The sequence below is a fragment of the Notamacropus eugenii genome, chromosome 2 (genome assembly GCF_028372415.1).
Source record: "Notamacropus eugenii isolate mMacEug1 chromosome 2, mMacEug1.pri_v2, whole genome shotgun sequence".
Lineage (NCBI taxonomy): Eukaryota > Metazoa > Chordata > Mammalia > Diprotodontia > Macropodidae > Notamacropus > Notamacropus eugenii.
Window position 1 is genome coordinate 200,895,991 of NC_092873.1, and position 21,238 is coordinate 200,917,228.

The window sequence follows — 21,238 nt, forward strand, 5'->3', positions numbered from 1 at the left end:
GCGGGGAGCGGGCCGCGGCAGGGCCCGTCTCAGGCGCACGCGGCGCTTCGCTTTCCAGGCCCAGAGCGGGGAAGAAGGCGGGGCCTCTCCCGGCGGACGCGGGAATTCGCCCTAAAGGCCGCGCTGCCGGTGGGCGGGGCTGAGCGAGGGCGGCTCGTGGAGGCGGGAGAGAGGCGTGGCCCGGGCGGTGCCGGCGCTGCGCTGCGCTCGCGTCCGCCGGTTTTACGCCCGCGGAGTCCAAACAGTCTCAATGATTTAACCGAGGTCGTTTCCATTGCTTGAATTCGCCAAGCTTTCCTTCCCCCGCACTCGCGCGAAGTAATGCAGATATTACCCCTGTTTTTAAGATGAGGAAACCGAGGCCCAGAAACAGATGAAGGATCGGAAAAAGCGGTAAGGTGCTCCTGGAGGTCGGAGGTGAGGCTCCGGTCCCTGCTCTGAACTCCGAATGAATGAAAATCACTCATTAAACAGGCAGTCAGTGATGGGGTGGTGTGAGGAGTACGTCGGATCCGCCTCCCCCCGCCTCCGCCTCCCCCCACCTCCGCATGGTTCCTGCCAGGCTTTCCCTGAAAGGTGACAGAGCTGCGCCCGCCCAGGTCTGGAGAGGCCCCTTCTAGCCTCTGGCTGTACTGATGTGGCCTTCTGGTCAACCCAAGGACCGACTTCAAAACAAAACTCACTTCAGACTGGACGAGTGCCCCAAGTCACCGCGTGCTGCCCAGAAGAGCGCGTTCAGTTGTGCTCGTCCTTCGTTGCCAAAGAAGACCATGCCATCGAGAAGTGGTGACATGACTTGCGCTTGACTTTGCTTTGAATGAGGGAGGGCTGTGCAGGTCACCAGCCTCACTTCTCCTCCAGAACCACCTGAATCCAGTGACCAGAGGGTCGTCAGGATGACTGGAGATCACATTCAGTATCATAAGGAGAAGGGCCGCCAGGTGGCGCAGTGCGTGGGGCACCAGGCCTGGGCAATTCACTTAACCCTGTTTGCCTCAGTTTCCTTTTCTGTAAAATGAACTGGAAAAGGAAATGGTAATATATTTGTCAACAAGCCCCAAATGGGGTCACAGACAGTCGGAAACTACTGAACAGGGGCAATCATGGAAGAAAGCTGTCTACCAAATAAAGTGCTACTAGCTGTGGTTTAGTTTTAGGGATTCTTTAGCTTTTATATATTTATTTTTAGTTTACAGCATTCAGTTCCACAAACTTTTGAGTTCCAAATTTTCTCCCCTCCTTCCCAAGAGGGCATGCAGGCCCATATAGTTTCTACATATACATTCACATTAAACATTTTCACATTAATCATGTTGCAAAGAATTATAATCTGTGGAATAAACCATGAGAAAGAAGAAACAAAAGACAGAGCAATAATATTCTTCAGTCTGCCTTCAGACTTCTTCATTCTTCCTCCGGATGGGCATAGCATTTTCTATCATGAGACTTTGGGAGCTGTCTTAGAAGCTGGCATTACTGAGAAGGGCCAAATCTATCAATTTGTCATCACACAATGTGGTTGTAACTGTGTGCAGTGTTCTCCTGGTTCTGCTCCCCTCTGTTTTAGTTTATTTTTGAAGTAACTTTTTTATTAGCCAGTCCCTCCCAGGAACCTCCTTTTCCACTTAGCAAATTAAAAAAAAGAGGGGGAGAAGGAGGAGGGAAAAAAGAAGAGAAAGTTGCACTAATCAGAGTTCTAAAGTCTTTAAAAGTTTTTCTCTGTGATGTTATCATCATATAAATTACTCTCCTAGTTCTGCTCACTTCACTCTGCATTAGTGTATAAAGGTCTTCCCAGTTTCTTCTGAAATTGTCAAGTTTCATAGCACAATAATATTCCATTACATTCATATACTTCAATTTGTTTTTTCTTTCCCCCAACAGAATTCCTTCTCAGTTTCCATTTTTTTTTTTGCTACCATGAAAAGAGCTGCTATAAATCTTGTATATATTCATCCTTTTCATTTTTCTTTGATTTCTTTGAGATATAGGCCTAATCATAGTATAGCTGAGTCAAAGGGTATGCACAATTTAGTAACTTTTGGGTCACATTTCCAAATTGTTACAAAGAATAACTAGCTTAATTGGTAGCTCCACCAACAGTGCACTGTTTTCCCACAATCCTTCCAACATTTGTCATTTTCCTCCTTGACAGTCTAATAGCTGTGCTTTAATTTGTATTTCTCTTAATGATTTAAAGTATTTTCTCATTTGATTGTTGATTACTTGGATTTCTTCCTTTGAAAACTACTTACTAATAACTTTTGGTTATTTATCTATTGGGGAATGGCTCTTAGCCTTATAGATTTGAATCAGTTCTTCTTTTTTTTAAATAAGACCTTTATTAGAATAACTTGTTGCAAAGATTTTTTCCCAGTTAACCATTTCTCTTTTAATTTTATTACATTAGATTTGTTTAAGCAAAAACCCAACTCTATATAATTCTATTTTTTATTTCTTGTGATTATCATGAACTCTTTAGTTTCATGAACTCTTCCCCTGTCCATAGATCTGAAAGATAATTTCTCTCTTGCTCCTCTAATTTACTTATGACTTGAGTGGAATAGGTTTAGTGAAGACTTCTCCGACTGTAATTCTTCTCCCAGGGGTGAGGTAAGACCAAGAGGCTCAAGGTTACAATATTTTTAGAATGGAATAATTCCATATAAGGATATAAAACTGTGTAGTACATTAGGGTCTCAGTGATTGGATGAAACTTACATAATTCTTTGATGTCTTCATTTCAAAAGGGATTGGTTAGATTTCGTGTCTAGAATGTAAGATCATATTCTCAGCCAATGAGGATAATGGTCAGTGGAGGGAGGTGGCTCTTGCATTAGGGTCTATAAATATCACTGCTTCTCCTTTGTCTTCGGCTTTCCTACTCCAGGTGAACTGGTACAGGATTGTCCCGCTTCTCGAGAATTGAATAAATAAATTTTCTGTCATCACTTTGAGAGGCCTCTGAGTAATTAATTAAGTAGGGATCTGAGCCATCCCACACAATGACCTTTTTATATTTAGGTCATTATGCATTTGGAGCATCTCAGCATGTATGTATAATATCCTTATTAAATATCCTTTTTATGTTATGGATTATTAAACCTCCTTTTGTTAAATTTCAAATGACCTATGAGTTCCTTGTTTCATATTAACATACTAAACTAACAGAGTGTATGCTTGAACTAAGGCCTGCCCCTAACAAGTGGATAGAGTGCTGGATTTGGAGTCAGGAAAAGCTGAGTTAGAATTTTGCCTCAGATGCTAGATGTTTAACTTTGAGCAGCTCACTGGACTTCTCCATCTCAGCTTTATCATCTGTAAGAGAAGGGAGAAGGGAATGTATATTTATATAGCACCTACCATAAGCTAGGCACTGTGCTAAGCCCTTTTTACAAATATTAAGTCATTTGATCCTAACAACTCTGTGGGGCAGGTGCTGAAAATAACATTGTCGACATACTGTCTTCAGGGCACATAACTTGGATTGCTTTGCCTTGAACTGCTACATGGTAACCCTTTTGGCAAGCTGTTATTAGATAACCATCTAGAGTTAGGCATGTGGCTCACCTATTTTGGAATAGGACTAATGGCTCATATTGGGTTGGAACCACGATCTGGAATTTCTGCACCATTCTCCAGCCAACCAGGGCATTGGTTCACTATTCCACTTGAAAGGAAAATGTTACTTTCAGAATTTAAATTAGGAAACTCTAAGCTATTTTGGTATAATTTAGATTTCATACTTTTAGAATTTCTTCCACTGTTTTCTGTGATTAGAGTGATCTAACTGGGGACACAGAATAGAGTTGGAGGGGGACTGATGAATGAGAATGTAAAACTCCACACCAGCACACGTGAAGTACTTTGTCATCATTGAAAGTTTTTAAGTTTTGCCTCTTCTCTCCACATTTTCTACCTTACACCCATCAGATTAGCTAAAATGACAAGAGGCAAATGACGAAAGCTGGAGGGGCTGTGAGAAAACAGGTGCATTAATGCACTAGTGGGAGAGATGTGAACTGATCCAACCATTCAGAAAAGCAACTTGGAACTGTGCTCAAGAAACTATTCATCTGTGCTATGCACTTTGACCCAGCAATACTCTGACTAGGTCTGTACATCGAAGACAGAGGACATGGACCCATATGTACAAGAATAATTATATGGTAGTTCTTTTTCTAGATGCAAGGGATTGGAAACTGAGGGGATGTGCAACAATTGGAGAATGGCTGGACAAGTTATGATATATAAATGTGATGTAATACTATACTATAAGAAATGTATTTATACTATAAGTACTATAAGAAATGATGGTGATAGTTTCAGAAAAAAACCTGGGAAGATTTATGAACTGATGCAAAGTGAAATGAGCAGAACCAGGAGTATAATTTGTACACTAACAATAATATTGTAAAAGTAATCTACTTTGAAAGATTTAGTAACTGTATTCAACATAATGACTCACCACAATTCCCAGGGACTCATGATGAAACATGCTATCTACCTTCAGATAGAGAGCTGATAGACTCTGAATGCAAAATTGAAGCATATTTCCTTCCTTCCTTCCTTCCTTCCTTCCTTCCTTCCTTCCTTCCTTCCTTCCTTCCTTCCTTCCTTCCTTCCTTTCTTCCTGCCTTCCTTCTTTCCTTCTTTCATTTCCTATGTTTCTCTTTTTGGATAGGGCTAATGCGGAAATTTGGTTTGCACATTTTAATACCTTTTTAGTGGGTGAAGAAGGTGGAGGGAGAAGGGAAAGCATGCAAAACTGAAAATAAAATTGAATTTTAAAAACAAAAAAAAAGCAAAGTAGGGAAGGATAAGGCCATTAACAATGATACTCGTGCCATGCTTCAAGGGGTATCTGGTGACCGCTGTTATATGAGCCCAATTTCCAAACCTGTGCTCCAGTTTCCTTGTATTGTATTTCAGAGGAGAACTCTGTCTCCAAAGCCATAGCTGATGACATCTATTCCAAATTCACCCTTAAACACAGCCTTTCTTGTCACCTTAGGTTGTGACATAACTTCTTATTTCGTCTAGAAGACTGAAATTACTGATCTGAGCACTGTCAGCCCTTCCCCCCCACCCCCTTCAACTCTCTTCCTCAGAACTTATTAGCATCATCATCCGTTCTTTCCTCTGGCCACCCAAAAAAATATATCTACTCTCACAGGCTAATCCCTTTAGAGATGCTCAAGATCTCATTCCCTCTTGCTCTTTCAGTCTATTTTCCTGAAATTATCCAATTCTCTCACATGTATCTTCAGCCTCTTCCTCTCCACTGCTTCCTTCTGCTCTACCTATGAACATATTCAAGTCCCTAGAATTTAGGGGGAAGAAAACAACAACCCTTCACTGAATTTTCTAGTGCATCTAGCTGCTTTCCTGTCTTGGTCACTTCACTCTTTTAGCTGTTAAAATGTCTTTTAAAAGTTATCCAATTGGAATGTCTGCCTATTCTTCCACTCTCCAAACCACACCCACAACAGAAGAGTTGACAGGAGACTAAGGATCCTCCTCCTCTTTATAAAGGAAAAAATTGAGGCCATTCAATATGAACTCTCTTCTCTCATTCTCTTCTCAGAACCTGATACCACCTCCCATTCTTTTCTCTTTCTTCCACTCTCTGCCAAAGAAGTGACCTTTCTCTTTGTCAAGCCCAACCCCTCTACCGTGTCCCCTTAATTTTATCCCTTCTTGTCTTTTCCAGAAGATTTTATCTTTAATTATCCCACTTCTCTCTTGACTCCTTATTTAACCTTTTGTCAACAGTTTCCTTCTCTACTGTCTTTAAAATATGCCCAATTTTGCATCTTAAAAAAAAAAAAACGGGGCGGAGCCAAGATGGCGGAGTAGAAACACACAAATACTCTAGCTCCAAACCCACAGCCCATGAAATATCCATAGTAAAGAGCCGCCAATAAATTCGGGAGCAGGAGAAGCCACGTAATAGTGGAGCAGATAAGATTTCTCTTCCAGAGGGACCTGCAAACCTCTTGCAAAAGGTCCATCGCGCTGCGGACGCAGAGCCCAGCCCAGCCCTGCACCGGCCCGGCGAGAGGAACAGATCCAAGCAGACTTCAGGGACGGGATCTCCAGCGGCCGCGCGGGTCCCTCCACCCACAGATGACGGGGGTCGGTGAGAAGGTCTCTTTGGTGGGTCGAGAGGGGAGTGGGGTGCCCCCATACTCAGGCCCCCTCGGAAGGCAACAGCGGAGGCGGGAGCAGACCGGGGCTCCCCAAGCAGGCAGGAGCCCGGATCCATTGTTGAAGGTCTGTGCATAAACCCCCTGAGGGAACTGAGCCCGAGAGGCGGCCCTGCCCCCACCTGAGCACCTGAACTTAATCTCACACTGAATAGCAGCCCTGCCCCCTCCCAAAGCACTGAGGCTGGGAAGCAGCATTTGATTCTCAGACCCCAAGCGCGGGCTGGGAGGATCCGGAGGCGAGGGGGGTGTGAGGAGAATATTCAGAGTTCAAGTCACTGGCTGGGAAAATGCCCAGAAAAGGGAAAAAAAACCAAGTCTAGGGTTACTTTCTTGGTGAGCAGGTTTCTCCTCCCCTCCCTTCTGATGAGGAAGAGCAGTGCTCACCATCAGGGGAAGACATGGAAGTCAGTGCTTCTACATCCCAGCCCACTCAATGGGATCTGTTCTGGGAAAAGGTCTTAAAGAGCCCAAACAATTTTCAAAATCATGATAGAGAGGTGGAGGAAAAACTGGGAAGAGTAATAAAAGACTTGCAAGCAAAGTATGAACAACAAATCAGCACCCTGCTAAAGGAGACCCAAAAAAATGCGGAAGAAAATAACACCCTAAAAAATAGGCTAACTCAATTGGCAAAAGAGGTTCAAAAAGCCAATGAGGAGAATGCTTTCAAAAGCAGAATTAGCCAAATGGAAAAGGAGATTCAAAAGCTCGCTGAAGAAAATAGTTCTTTCAAAATTAGAATGGAACAGATGGAGGCTAATGACTTTATGAGAAACCAAGAAATCACAAAACAAAACCAAAAGAATGAAAAAATGGAAGATAATGTGAAATATCTCATTGGAAAAACAACTGACCTGGAAAATAGATCCAGGAGAGACAATTTAAAAATTATGGGCCTACCTGAAAGCCATGATCAAAAAAAGAGCCTAGACATCATCTTTCATGAAATTATCAAGGAAAACTGCCCTGATATTCTAGAACCAGAAGGCAAAATAAATATTGAAAGAATCCACCAATCACCACCTGAAAGAGATCCAAAAAGAGAAACTCCTAGGAATATTGTGGCCACATTCCAGAATTCCCAGGTCAAGGAGAAAATATTGCAAGCAGCTAGAAAGAAACAATTCAAGTACTGTGGAAATACAATCAGGATAACACAAGATCTAGCAGCTTCTACATTGAGGGATTGAAAGGCATGGAATAGGATATTCCAGAAGTCAAAGGAATTAGGACTAAAACCAAGAATCACCTACCCAGCAAAACTGAGTATAATAGTTCAGGGGAAAAAATAGTCTTTCAATGAAATAGAGGACTTTCAAGCATTCTTGATGAAAAGACCAGAGCTGAAAAGAAAATTTGACTTTCAAACACAAGAATGAAGAGAAGCATGAAAAGATAAACAGCAAAGAGAAGTCATAAGGGACTTATAAAAGTTGAACTGTTTACATCCCTACATGGAAAGACAATATTAGTAACTCTTGAAACTATTCAGTATCTGGGTACTTGGTGGGATTACACACACACACATGCACACGCACACACTCATAGAGACAGAGTGCGCAGAGTGAATTGAATAGGATGGGATCATATCTTAAAAAAAAAAAATGAAATCAAGCAGTGAGAGAGAAATATATGGGAGGAGACAGGGAGAAATGGAATGGGGCAAATTATCTCTCATAAAAGAGGCAAGCCCATCAATTGGGGAATGGCCGAATAAATTATGGTATATGAATGTAATGGAGTACTATTGTGCCATAAGAAATGATGAACAAGAAGACTTCAGAGAGGCCTGGAAGGACTTACATGACCTGATGCTGAGTGAAAGGAGCAGAACCAGGAGAACTTTGTGCACAGCAATGACCACAGTGTGCGAGAGTTTTTTCTGGTAGACTTGGAATTTTGTAATAACGCAAAAACTTCTTATAAAAAAAAAAAATCCCAAAGGTGGTTCTCAAGGCAAAATGCCTTCCACACTCAGAGAAAGAAATATGGAAGTCATTCACAAAATGTAGCAGATCATGGTTGTGTATGTGTATGTGTATGTGTTTGTGTATCATGTTTTGATTTGTTATATGATTTCTTTCATTTATTTTAGTCTGACTACATAGCATGACTATAGTGAAAATACACTCAATAGGAAAGTATATGTAGAACCTATACAGAATTGTATGCAGTCGTGGGGAGGGAGGGGGGTAGTGGGGGGTAGGTGTGGGGGGGATAAAATCTCAATTGTATGGCAGTGATTGTTAAACATTAAAAAATAATAATAAAAAAAATTAAAAAAGAAAAAAAAAGAGGCAAGCAAAAGATTTTTTTTTAGTTTGGGGAAAAAGAGGGGAGGTGAGAGAAAAACATGAAGCTTACTCTCATCACATTCCACTAAAGGAAGGAATAAAATGCACACTCATTTTGGTATGAAAACCTATCTTACAATACAGGAAGGTGGGGGACAAGGGGATAAACAGGGTGGGGGGGACGATGGAAGGGAGGGCATGGGGAGGAGGTTACAATTTGAGGTCAACACTCACAGGGAGGGACAGGATCAAAAGAGAGAATAGAAGTAATTGGAAGCAGGATAGGATGGAGGGAAATATAGTTAGTCTTATATAACACGACTATTATGGAAGTCATTTGCAAAACTACACAGATTTGGCCGATATTGAATTGCTTGCTTTCCAAAGGGAGGGGGAGGGGAGGGAGGGAGGAAAAGAAGTTGCAACTCAAAGTTTTAGGAATAACTGTCAAGTACTGTTCTTGCCGCTAGGAAATAAGAAATACCGGTAAAGGGGTATAGAAAGTTATTTGGCCCAACAGGACAGAGGAGAGGATGGAGACAAGGGCAGAGAGGAATGATGGAGAAGAGAGCGGAGTGGAGATGGGGGCAATTAGAATGCTCGGTGTTTTGGGGTGGGGGGAGGGGACAAGGGGGGAGAAAATTGGAGCCCAAAAATTCTGTGAAAATGAATGTTAAAAGTGAAATAAAAAAAAATAAAATAAAATAAAAAAACTAAAAAAAAAAAAAAACAACAACAAAAAACCTTTACTTTAAAAAAAACCTCCCATCTCCTCAAGTTATTTTCTTGTATAGGGTCATACTAGTAAATGTGTAAAAACTAAGCTAGGAAGAAAATGCATGCACACTTAAGTTTTATCTGCATTATAAACAATTTCCTAAGTCTAGATGACCAACAAAACAATAAATCAAACTCTTGATGGTAGCAATTGCTGATTTCTGAAGACTTTGCCATCTGTCCTAGCAAGTCCTTCTAGAACACCCCTGATCCTGTATATCTCCTTCCCTTCTGAGCCAAACTTCTTGAGAAACTGTCTACAATCACTGCTTTCCTCTAACTCCTCAACCCTTCAAAATCTGGCTTCCAATCTCAACCCTTGACTGAAACCACTCTCAGTCTCTCCAGAAAGATACAGATACAAAAAAGCAGTCACTCAAGGAAACAGCTTCAAGGAACAAAATCTCTGATAGCAAAGAGAACTGATATTGGACTCAAGGGTGAGAGCTTACGTTGTCAACTGAGGTGAGTTGCAGAGAAGAGCAAATCTTGGGAACTCTTCTGAACAAATTGCCCAGCAGAAATGCTGCACCCAAGTTTCACGTGCACCCTATGAAGAGAGAAAGGATTTTCAGGCCTTGCAGTACCAGGAATTGTAATTTGTCTTTGCCACACATATATCCTACATGTATATCTTACTTAATTTTACAAATTTTAGCCCAGTCTTCTCATTGATCTTGGGTTGCGGGAGTGGGGGAGGGAAGCCAGTGAGGAGACAAAGTAATCCCTTCTCTGCTTGGCCTACAAAACTTTCCATAGTGATTTCCTACTGTTTGTTAGGTCGTATCTACGTATTGTTGAGTTTTGACAATTTGCTATTTTATTCTTATTATGAATCACAAGCCACATCTTTAGTTGATAGTACACAAACCACCATGAGTAGCAGCATTGTTTCAGTGGATTCATTAGCTTTTACTTAGCATTTTTTCTGTTTGTCTTGCTTATATTTGCCTAAATTCATCTTTCATTTCTAAGGAAAAATATATTTTAATCCAGGAAATCTACTTCTGCTAATTTTTAAATTAAATTATTTTATTTGTTTTCAGTGTTTGGCAATCACTTCCATATATCTTAGATTTTTTCCCCTCCCTCCTCCTCTTCCCCTCTCCCTTCCCACTCCCTCCCTGGGATGGCGTGCAATCTTATATAGGTTCTACACATACATTCCTATTAAATGCATGTTGCATAAAAGAATTAAAACGAATGGGAGAAACTATAAAACAAAACAAAACATAATACAAAAGAAAATGATCTGCTTCATTCTGCAATCCAATTCCATAGTTCTTTCTCTGGATGTGGAAGGTGTTTTGCCTTGAGTCCATTGGAAATTTTTTTAAGTCCTTGCATTGCAATGAAGTACTAAGTCTACCAGAAAAATTCCTTGCACACTGTGGTTGTTGCTGTGTACAAAGTTCTGCTGGTTCTGCTCCTTTCACTCAGCATCAGATCATATATGTCTTTCCAGGCCTCTCTGAAGTCTTCCTGTTCATTGTTTCTCATAGCACAATAGTATTCTATTACATTCATATACCACAACTTGTTCAGCCATTCCCCAATTGATGGACATTCCCTTGATTTCCACTTTTTGGCCACCACAAAGAGAGCTGCTATAAATATTTTTGTACATGTGGGACCCTTTCCCATTTTTATGATCTCTTGGGGATACAGTCCTAGAAGCAGTATTGCTGGGTCAAAGGGTATGCACATTTTTGTAGCCCTTTGGGCATAGTTCCAAATTGCTTTCCAGAATGGTTGGATTAGCTCAAAGCTCCACCAACAGTGAATTAGTGTTCCAACTCTCCCACATCTTCTCCAACATTTACCATCTTCCTGTTTTGTCATGTTAGCCAGTCTGATAGGTGTGATGTGGTATCTCCAAGTTGTTTCGATTTGCATCTCTCAATAGGGATTTAGAGCATTTTTTTCATATGATTATAGATAGCTTTAATTTCTTCTTCTGAAAACTGCCTGTATTCTTGTACATTTGACTCAGTTCTCTATATATTTTAGAAATGAGGCCTTTGTCACAGATACTAGTTGCAAAAATTCTTTCCAAGTTTTCTGCTTCCCTCCTAATCTTGGTTGCATTGGGTTTGTGTGTGCAAAATCTTTTCAATACAATGTAATCAAGATTATCCATTTTGTACTTCATAATGTTCTCTATCTCTTGTTTGGTTATAAATTTCTCCATTCTCCATAAATCTGACAAATATACTATTCCTTGCTCCCCTAATTTGTTTATAGTATCAATCTTTATACCTCGAACATGTATGGACTTTATTCTTGTGTACAGTGTCAGGCATTGGTCTATGCCCAGTTTCTGCCACACTGTTATCCAGTTTTCCCAGCAATTTTTGTCAAATAGTGCATTCTTATCCCAGAAGCTAGAGTCTTTGGGTTTATCAAACAGTAGATTGCTATATTCATTTTTACTTCTGTTAATTTTTTAAAGAAGAGAAGTGGGGGTAGTATAGAAGTAAAATGTTGCATATACTTTCAGATGTGCTTGTAGTAATTAGTTTTACTTAACTGTTTTACTTTGTTATAAGACCTCTAACAAAGAGACATATATGCATATAAAGTAAAAAAACAAACACATCAATAAGATTTTGTCAAAAAGTCAGTCTACAACAGAGTTCATAAATGACCATCCCCCTTCTCTTTTTTTTTAATTAAGCTTGTACAATATATCTATAGCTTCAATTCCTCATCTATATTTAGGAAGAGGGTTGAAAAGTATGAGAAATAAATGTCAATGACATTTTTTCCCCCTGAAAACTGATCTCCATCTCTCATAGGTTGAAAAGTCCTACTACTGATCAGCATGGGAGATTTTGAAAACCAGTTCCATCTCTATCTTGGGCTGTTTCACACTCTTTAGGTAGCCTAGAGGCTTCCTCCCTTTTTCCACTCCCACAGACTCACTATATTGGTGTTATACCGAGTTTGGACACCTAATCAGCTTAGTCCTAACCAGCTCAGAACTCTTGAACTCAGGCAATTCGCTTAGTTTCAGCCTCTCCAAGGAAGGTTTTACAGGAGCAGGGGTTACAGACAAGCATAAAACCATGTCCAGCTCTATCAGTGATGAATTAACAATTTCTCTTTGAGAGATACATTTTTGGACATGACAAATATGTGGATTTATTTTGTTTGACTATACTTATTTCGTACAAAGATCTGTTTTTCCTTTTTTATGGGGAGCAAGAGAAACAGAATTTAGGCAGGAAGAGAGAACCAGCAATACTGTTGTTGAAAAAAGGAAACAGATCATTGAAAAAAAATTTTTTTAATGCACAGAAGGGAGTTTAGAGGACAGCTTTGAAAGTAACATATTGGATTTATTATATAATTTTTTTTAAAAAGCAAGCTGTATGTAATAGTCACATCTTATTCTTCTATTTTGTATATGGAAATAGTCTCTCTTTTGTATGGTATTTGTTAAATCCACAATAAAAATAAAATAAATTATCTTTGAGAGTAAACATATCTCAGTAATCTTAAATGTTTTAAACAAGAAAAAAGATCCTGTGGTTCATAATAAACAACAAAATCATGTTTTATGCTGAGACACTTTTAAATGTTAATGGAATAAAATGCTATTCAAAACTTCAGGAAAGAAACATTTCTTCTTTTTTTTTTTTTTACTTTGCATAAATCACCATAATCCTAAGGTAGAACTGCATTCTTAATTTATGCATATATATGATGTGTGATATAATATGTATATTAAAGTTACAGTATAATTGAAAATTAACTTGGAGGGATGACAAATAATTGAGCATGTTTTAATTAGTACTTACAGACAAATGTTGATAACAGCATGATCTAGAAAGGTGAAGAATGAACTACCTCAATTAAATTTGAGCATTTGAAAACCAGAATGATTTAGTTACCTGACTTGTTTGTGAATTATTTAAACATATTTAGCTTAATTTTTTTCATGAAAAAGTTGATAAAAAAGAAAATATCTTTAAAAGAAAGACATTAATGCCACTTCAAATGGAGATAACTTCATTGAAAAAGCAATTAATTTAACATGATATTTTGATAACAAATTTACATGACGTAATCTGTCAGAAAGTGTGAATAATGAAAGGGCTGAGGGGAGGGCAACAGATAAAGGAAATAATCTGCAATGAGAAAGGTATTGTATATGCATAAAGACAAAAAATTATTTAACCAAATGGGAAGGGTTTAGTATCTAGAACAGATATTAAGCACATAAAAATGAAATAATTCTTGCCCTCAAGAAGCTTGTATTCTACTAGGGGTAGATACAATATGTAGACAGGTACAAAGTAATTTGGGAAGGAAGAAAACATTAGCACCTGGGGTGCTTCATGGAGAAAGTAGTACCTGGAGTAAGCCTTAAAGGAAGATAAGAACTCTAAAAGGCAGAATTGAGGGAGGGTGTGTATTCCAGGAATGAAGGGTGGATTATGCAAATGTAACAGATGAAATGTCAAAGTAAGAGGATATAATTAGAAGCAAAAATGGAGGTTATTAGAACAAAGTCCAGATAATGTAAAACAGTAGGAAACAGTCATCTAAAATAATTTGCAACACTTCTACTTTAAAACCTTTAAAATGGATATCTTTATATTATCTAACCACAAAATAACTGGAAATTTAAAGTTTACTGCTGTATATACTTTGCAGGCAGCTAGGTGGCTCAGTGGATAAAGTGCTTGGCCTAGGGTAGGAAGACCCCAGTTGAAATCCAGCTTCAGACCCTTACTAGCTCTGTGATCTTGGCAAATCAACATTATCAATAGTAACTTTGTTCTCCCTCTCAGCTTGATTTAGTTATTTTTTTCTTTTGCTCATTAAAGGGGCCATTACCTGACTACTTCTTAAAGAAGCCTATTCACTGAATGGGCATTACCTCACACTAAGTGAGTACCAGAATAGGTCTTAGCCTAAAGAGGCCAAGGTCTCCCATTGCATCCTGGGCTGTCTCCAGTCATCCTGATGAATATCTGGTCACTGAATCCAGGAGGAGAAAGTGAGGTTGGTAACCCTGCACAGCTCTCCCTCACTCAAAACAAAGTCAAGTGCAAGTCATGTCATCATTTCTCTGATGTCATGATCTTTTTTGAAAAAAAAAGGACAAACACAGCAAACACAGTCACTTAACTTTTTACCTTAATCCACTGGAGAAGAAAATGGCAAACCACTCCAATAGCTTTGCCAACAAAACTCCACTGACAATGGCATGCTATGGTCCATGGTGTCACAAAGTCAGACATAACTAAACAACACTTGAATCCTGTCCTTGTTTGTTAAGAGCAACAGTGATCCTCCTCTTCTCTTATTATATACTTTATACGACCAAAGTTTATTTCTGTTTCTTACGTATCTGTGTATCTAGTCCCCAAAAGCTATTATTTAAGGTAAAACTGTCGTTAGTCTAATATATTACTTGGCTTTCATGTTATTTCATTGCTCAAAAGCAACTGAGAGGAAAGATATGGCCAGCCCCTCATGCCTACCCCTCTACCTTTCAGGTCTTTATCATCTCAAGCTTATAGTACTATTATTGCAAAGTCATCGTGTCTCTGCCTCAATTCTTTCTCCATTTCAACCCATCCTTCACTGAGCTGCCAAAAGGATTTTCCTAAAGTGCAGGTCTGATAACGTCACTCCTACCCCTTCTTAAACTTCAATAGCTCATTATTACCTCCAGGATCAAATATAAGATCCTCTGCTTGTCTTGTAAATCTCTTCACAATCTGACCCCTTTTAATCTTTTCACTTTATTCTTCCTCTCCACATTCTGTAATATAGTGACAGTGGCCTTCTTTGTTGTTCTAGTAGATACTCCAATCTTTGAAAGTTTAGCTATCTCCCATGCCTCCCATGTTTCCCTGGTTTCCTTTGAAACTCTGCTCAAATCCTACCTTATCCCATCTGGTCACCCCGCTCCCACTCACTCCCCCTCCCCCCAATTCCCGGTGCTTTTCTATTGAGATGATCTTCCATCTATTGTTGTGTACGGTGGTTTTCATGATATCATTATTAGTTCCTTTAGGGTAGGAACTGTTTTTGTCATTCTTTGGCTAATCCCCAGAGCATACCATAATGCCTGCCACACAGAAGGCCCTTAATAAATGTTTGTTGACTGACAACAAGGCTCTCTTTCTAATTTGTTGGGATCCGCAGTTGGGAGCTCAAGATGAACCAAAGAGATTTTTATGGATATGTTTTATTATAGCTTTCCAAAAGCAATCAATAAACATTTATTAAGCACCTAGTATGTGCCAGGAACTCTAAGCAATGGAAAAGCAGGGAAACGATTAAATAAATCTAGAACTGGATGCAACAACCTAGACACAAAATTAATCAGCAGTATTCTAGTATTAGGAGGGTCTGGTAAATACAGGCATACCTTGGAGATATTGTGGGTTCAGCTCTAACGTGAATATCACAAGTCACGTGATTTTTTTTTTTTTTGGTTTCCTAGTGCATAAAAAAGTTATGTTTACACGATACTGTAGTCTGTTTGCAATAATATTATGTGAAAAAGGCCAATCTTAATTAAAAATGCTTTATTGATTAAAAAAAAGCTAACCATCATCTGAGCCTTCAATGTGTTGTTATCTTTTTGCTGGTACAGGATCTTGCCTTGATGTTGATGGCTGCTGACTGATCACGGTGGTGGATGCTGAAGATTGGGGTGGCTGTGGCAATTTCTTAATTGGCTTAATTTCAATATTGTTGTGTCTCAGGAGAGGAAAAGGAGACGGAAATGGGGAATGGCAGGTCAGTGGAGCAACCAGAATACACATTTGAATCAATTAAGTTCAAGGTCTTATATAAGCACAGTTTGGGGTGCCCCAAAACAATTACAATAGTAACATCAAAAATCACTGATCATAGATCGCCATCACAGATATAATGAATAAGTTTGAAACATTGCAAGAATTACCAAAATGTGACACAGACATGATGTGAGCACATGCTATTGGGAAAGTGGTTCTGATAGACTTGCTCTAATAAGGTTGCCAAAATTTGTAAAAAAAAAAAAAAAAAAAAAAAAAAGCAAAACCTGCAAAGTGCAATAGAACACGGTATGCCTGTAGAATCACTTCCTTTGGAAGCAATGGCATCAAGATTGTTGTTGTTGTGTGTGTCCTTTGCTTTTGAAGAGGACCATGACAACAGAAAAGCGATGACATGACTTGCACTTGACTTTGCTTTGAGTGAGGGAGGGCTGTGCAAGGTCACCAGCCTCACTTTCTCTCTCCATTTGGATCTAGTGACCAGATATTCATCAAGATGATTGGAGATGGCCCAGGATGCAATGGGAGACTTTGGTCTTTTAGGCTAAGGCCTTTTCAGGTATTCACTTAAAGTGAGGTAGTGCCCATTCAGTGAATAGACCTCTTTAAAAAGTTGTGAGGGGATGACCGCTTTAAATAGAAAATAAACAAACAAACAAATAAATCAGTCAGTCAAGGTGGGAGGGACTGGTGTGTGAAACAGTACTGAGTGGAGCTTGGGTAGGAAGCCATTTTTGTTCAATCTTTGAGCTGGAAGGAAGGAAGGGAGGGAGGGAGGAAGATCTAGCCAGTAAATCCCAAGTTGATTGGGCAGCTTCTGGCCATCAAAATTTACCTTCTTTTGGAGAGGGAGAGGAGAGGGAGAGGTCGAGAGAGAGGATGAGCTAAGTTACCCATCTAGCTGGGTCTCCATTCAGGCAGCTTGGTCTACTCACAGGTTGTATTTGTCTTTCATTTTCAAAGAGGACCATGACATCAGAGAAATGACATGACTTCAGTGCAAGTGCATTTTGCATGAGGGAGGGCTGTGCAAGGTCACCAGCCTCACTTTCTCTTCCTGAGCCATCAATGGCATCAAGCTATTCCCTCTGACTCCCACATACACAAAGCAACTCTTCCCCAGCTCAGATGTCTACAAGGGCATGACTTTTCCCATAAGTCACTGCTCTTCAACTCATCCTTCAGAGATAGGAGGATGGGATTTTACAAACTGCTTCAGAGAAGAACAAAAGGGAAGGGAGTTGCCTAAAGCCACTGCCTTCCAGAGACAGGATTCCAGTTCTCCATCAAATCTTCTTCTTAACAGAACACTGTTGACTCAAAATATGTCAGTTTCTTTCTGGTCAATATTCATTTGATCGTTTTCCTGCTCTGGAGAATCTATAATTATAAGGGTTAATAAAAATCTGATTCATTCTAGTAGCAGTATGCTCTAGATAGATAGAGCCTTTGACCACTTCTCACCACACTTGCACAATTTCTCTCTCAGATTTATGCTCTCCCCTTTCTAAATGACAAGGGGAGAGTATCTATCTATTCCCAAGGCACTCTCAATCTTCTATGGTCTTTGGATCAGAATATCCTGATTTCTGTCCCATCCTACAAACATACATCTCTCATTTGAGAGCATTTTCTAGATCTGTTTGGAAGAGTTTGGGCAAAGTTCACTGCATTGCTTCTTGCTACTCTGCTATCTTAGCACCATCTCTAAAGGATTAGAGAAAGGAAATTTGTCTGGCAGGTAAACCTTCCAGTGTTCTTTTACTTTACTCCCTTCCTTGCATTCTCGAGTCTTCTTTCATTTTCTCATATCTCTCATCTCTATGCCTTTGCCCTGGCTCCCCTTTCTCACCTCCACATCTTGGAATCCCTGAATTCCTTTTACATTGTAGACTCATATTGAGCCTATGTTACTGTTCTTTTTCAGATGAACTGCTCTCTAAAAGAAGACAATAAATAAGAGGGTCAGAATACGCAGAAATACACAGAAGGAAATGGAAGAAAGTTTAGAGGGAAACACAAGTAGGACAGCTTTGAAAGCAACATGTTATATATATTGTATACTTTTAAAAAATCAAGCTGTATATATAGAACTTCAGTTTCACAAATAATTCTTTTTATATTTTCTTATATTAAATTCAGAATTTTAAAGCGTAAAATAAAAACAATGTAGTTACTTTTTATTATTGTTATACTAACTTTACCTTGCAGGGACAGATTGTGTTTATTTTTTTCCCAAAATAACTGCTAGCTACTTATCATCCATCACTCAGTAAATCTGGAACAATTTAACAAGAAAAATGTATATAACTCACTTTAAAGTATGACAACTATTTTAAGCCCTTTTTACAAGGTAATTTGGCAACATGAAACCAAGGATTTTCATATTGCTTCCAATCTCACTACATTGACGAAACTGCTGCTTGCATAGTAGTGACTATAAGCTACAGTTAGTAAGCATGTCTAAAGAGAAAAAAAGCCTGGTATGTCATGGGGGATATGGTAAATTTACAGTTAATATTTTTTTAATCAGCTATTAGGTATAGTTAGTGTGATCAACGTAGATAGGCAAATAGATTCATTTTCTAAATCTGAAAAATCATTCCTTCCTTTAGAAAATGGGAACTAGATTAGGAAGGCACTTTCTCTACTGCTGGAAATGAATTGTGTGTGTGATGCAGAAGGGGAGAAGTTGCAAGTTTGTGCATTGCTTTATTTAGGGCAGTGATGGGAAGAGTGAGGCAATACTGGCTGATAATGGGTGAAACGAGTGGTGGTGGGATTGTGTTGAGAGGGTGAGATGCAACTGATTTTCTAACTGGTCGGTCCCACATCCTCTGTATTTTCTCAGACACCTACTACAGTGTTCCATAGTACTTTTGAGAGTACTAGGCTAGATACCTGTACTATTAGGTAAATCAGGAACTGGCTGAATAGCTAAACCCAAAGCACAGTCATTAACGGTTCAATGTCAAAATAAAAAACTGGTCATAACTACTTTAAATGGCTGACTTCTTATGCAGAAGGGGAGAAGTTGCAAGTTTGTGCATTAGTTTATTTAGGGCAGTGATGGGCCAGAGTGAGGCAATATTGGCTGATAATGGGTGAAAGGAATGGTGTTTCTGCTTTCTGAAGACCCATCTAAGGTTAGAAAAGCCACTTGATGATTTCTTTGTTCCTATTAACCCATGAAACAAAGAAAAATACAAAATTACCCTCAAAGCCCCTTATGCTTCCTGAGGAAAATAACCAAACTTTACACCTTGTTTTTACATCATTCATTTCTGTATGTCTGTCTGTGTATATTTTTGCAAGGCAATTGGTGTTGACTTGCCCAGAGTCACATATCAAATATTTTTTAAAATGTTTAGCAAAACCAACTGTAACATTGACTCTATCAGCTCTTGCAATATTCCACACTGCCATAATCCCTTACCTATCATCAACCCCAAAATGTGCAAAAAGTCAGCCAGAAGTCCAGGAAAGGGGGCCACCAGGAGAGCCTGCGCTAGTGCAGGAAAATAATCTGGCAACCCAAGATATGGGGCATGTGTAGCCTCCTAGGCTCTTTGGTTGGAGGAAACAAGAGGAGAGTTCTCTCTAATAAAGACCCAGTGGGGTCAAAAAGTCCCATGGAATGGAAGTGACCAGTGTAATGTGGAAGTATTTCAACCAAAACAAGCCAGGCACTCAGGGGCCACAAGGTCATTATTTTGTCCTGAGATTCCAGAGAGGGCCCAGAAGACCTAGTGCTTGGCAGCTCAAGGATACAGAAAGGCCTAACTACGAGAGGTAGTGATTAGTGCAGGAATCCTGGTGAGCTGTGGCAAGAATAAGCAAGCTTATTTGCTTAACCACTAGGGTAGCAGTAGGAAGAGCCTGGAGTGGTCACCAAGCCTAAGGTAGAGAGATGAGAGAGCCCCAAAAGGAGTAAACAAACTCAAAGGTAAAAATGTATTTCCCACAAAGACTAAATGAATAGAAGAATGAAGTGAGTGATAAAAAAATGAAATAAAAGCTTGTAAGGAAAAGAACTAAGAGAAGAAAAAATAGCTTAGAAGAGAAAGTAGTAAACCTTCCTCATAATGGACTCCCTTAAAACTAGAATAGACCAAGCAGAAATTAATGACTGCATCAGAATCAAAAGAATGAAAAAAAGTAGGTTATGTAAAATATCTGATATAAAAAACAATTGGAACAAGTCAAGGAGAAGGAATTTAAGAATCATTGGACTCTCTCAAAACTAATTTTTTTAAAAAAGCCCAGACACAATTTCAAGAAATCACAAATGAAAAATGTCTAGCTGTATTAGAACCAGGGACAAAATGAGGTTGAAGGAGTATAGTACTGGGGAGGGAATAATCTTTAGCAAACAAACTTCCGAATTCCTCTGAAAAGGGAATTAAAAAGAGGAAAAAGAAAATCAAAGAACCAGAATGTAAGGATGCCCATCAGTTGGGGAATGGATGGGCAAACTGTGGTATATGACGAACAGACAATTTCTGAAAATGCTGGGTAGTATGAATTGATGAAGATTAGAAAGAAAAGAACTAGAAAAGCAATTTATATGAGAATAGCATTATAAAGAAAAACAACTTTTAAAAGACTTGAGAATTTTGATCAATGAAATGAACAACCAAATTTTATAATAACTACCTCCTGAAAAAAAGATGATTAAGGTGTGGAAAAAAATACATATTTTTTGGACATGGTGACTGTATTTGTATTTTGACTATGATCTGTTAAGACACATGAAAAGAGAATTGATTGTCCTGAAATTCTAAACATGAGGTTGTAAAGACAAAACACCTGTCCCTGGGAAGTAAAATGCATTGAAGAGTATAACTGATCAAAGGCCAGACAAATTTTTTTAAATGAAAGCCAAAACTGAAAACACTCCAACAGCATTTCAGTTAGATTTTTATCAAAGTTTGCCAATATTATTTTAACAATTCTAATGTTTGCCATTTTTCTTTAGTGTTGATGTTAAGAATTCAATGTTTGCCATTTTTCTTTAGTGTTGATGTTAAGAATTCAATGTTTGCCATTTTTCTTTAGTGTTGATGTTAAGAATTCAAAAAACCAATTTTTTTTTTTTTTAAAGCAAAATTTTTGAAGGGCAGTTCTGCGAAAGGAGGATGACTTGTTATGCTTAGTCCCAGAAGGAAAT

The 21,238-nt window shown here is 39.0% G+C and overlaps 1 long non-coding RNA gene across 1 annotated transcript; it reads left to right on the plus strand.

Moving 5' to 3' along the window:
• The first annotated feature begins 20 nt into the window (after positions 1-20).
• LOC140526715 (uncharacterized) lies at positions 21-18,218 on the plus strand. The gene is made up of 3 exons (XR_011974486.1): positions 21-393; positions 15,903-16,048; positions 17,996-18,218. It is a non-coding gene; the product is annotated as an uncharacterized lncRNA (long non-coding RNA).
• Positions 18,219-21,238: the final 3,020 nt, after the last annotated feature.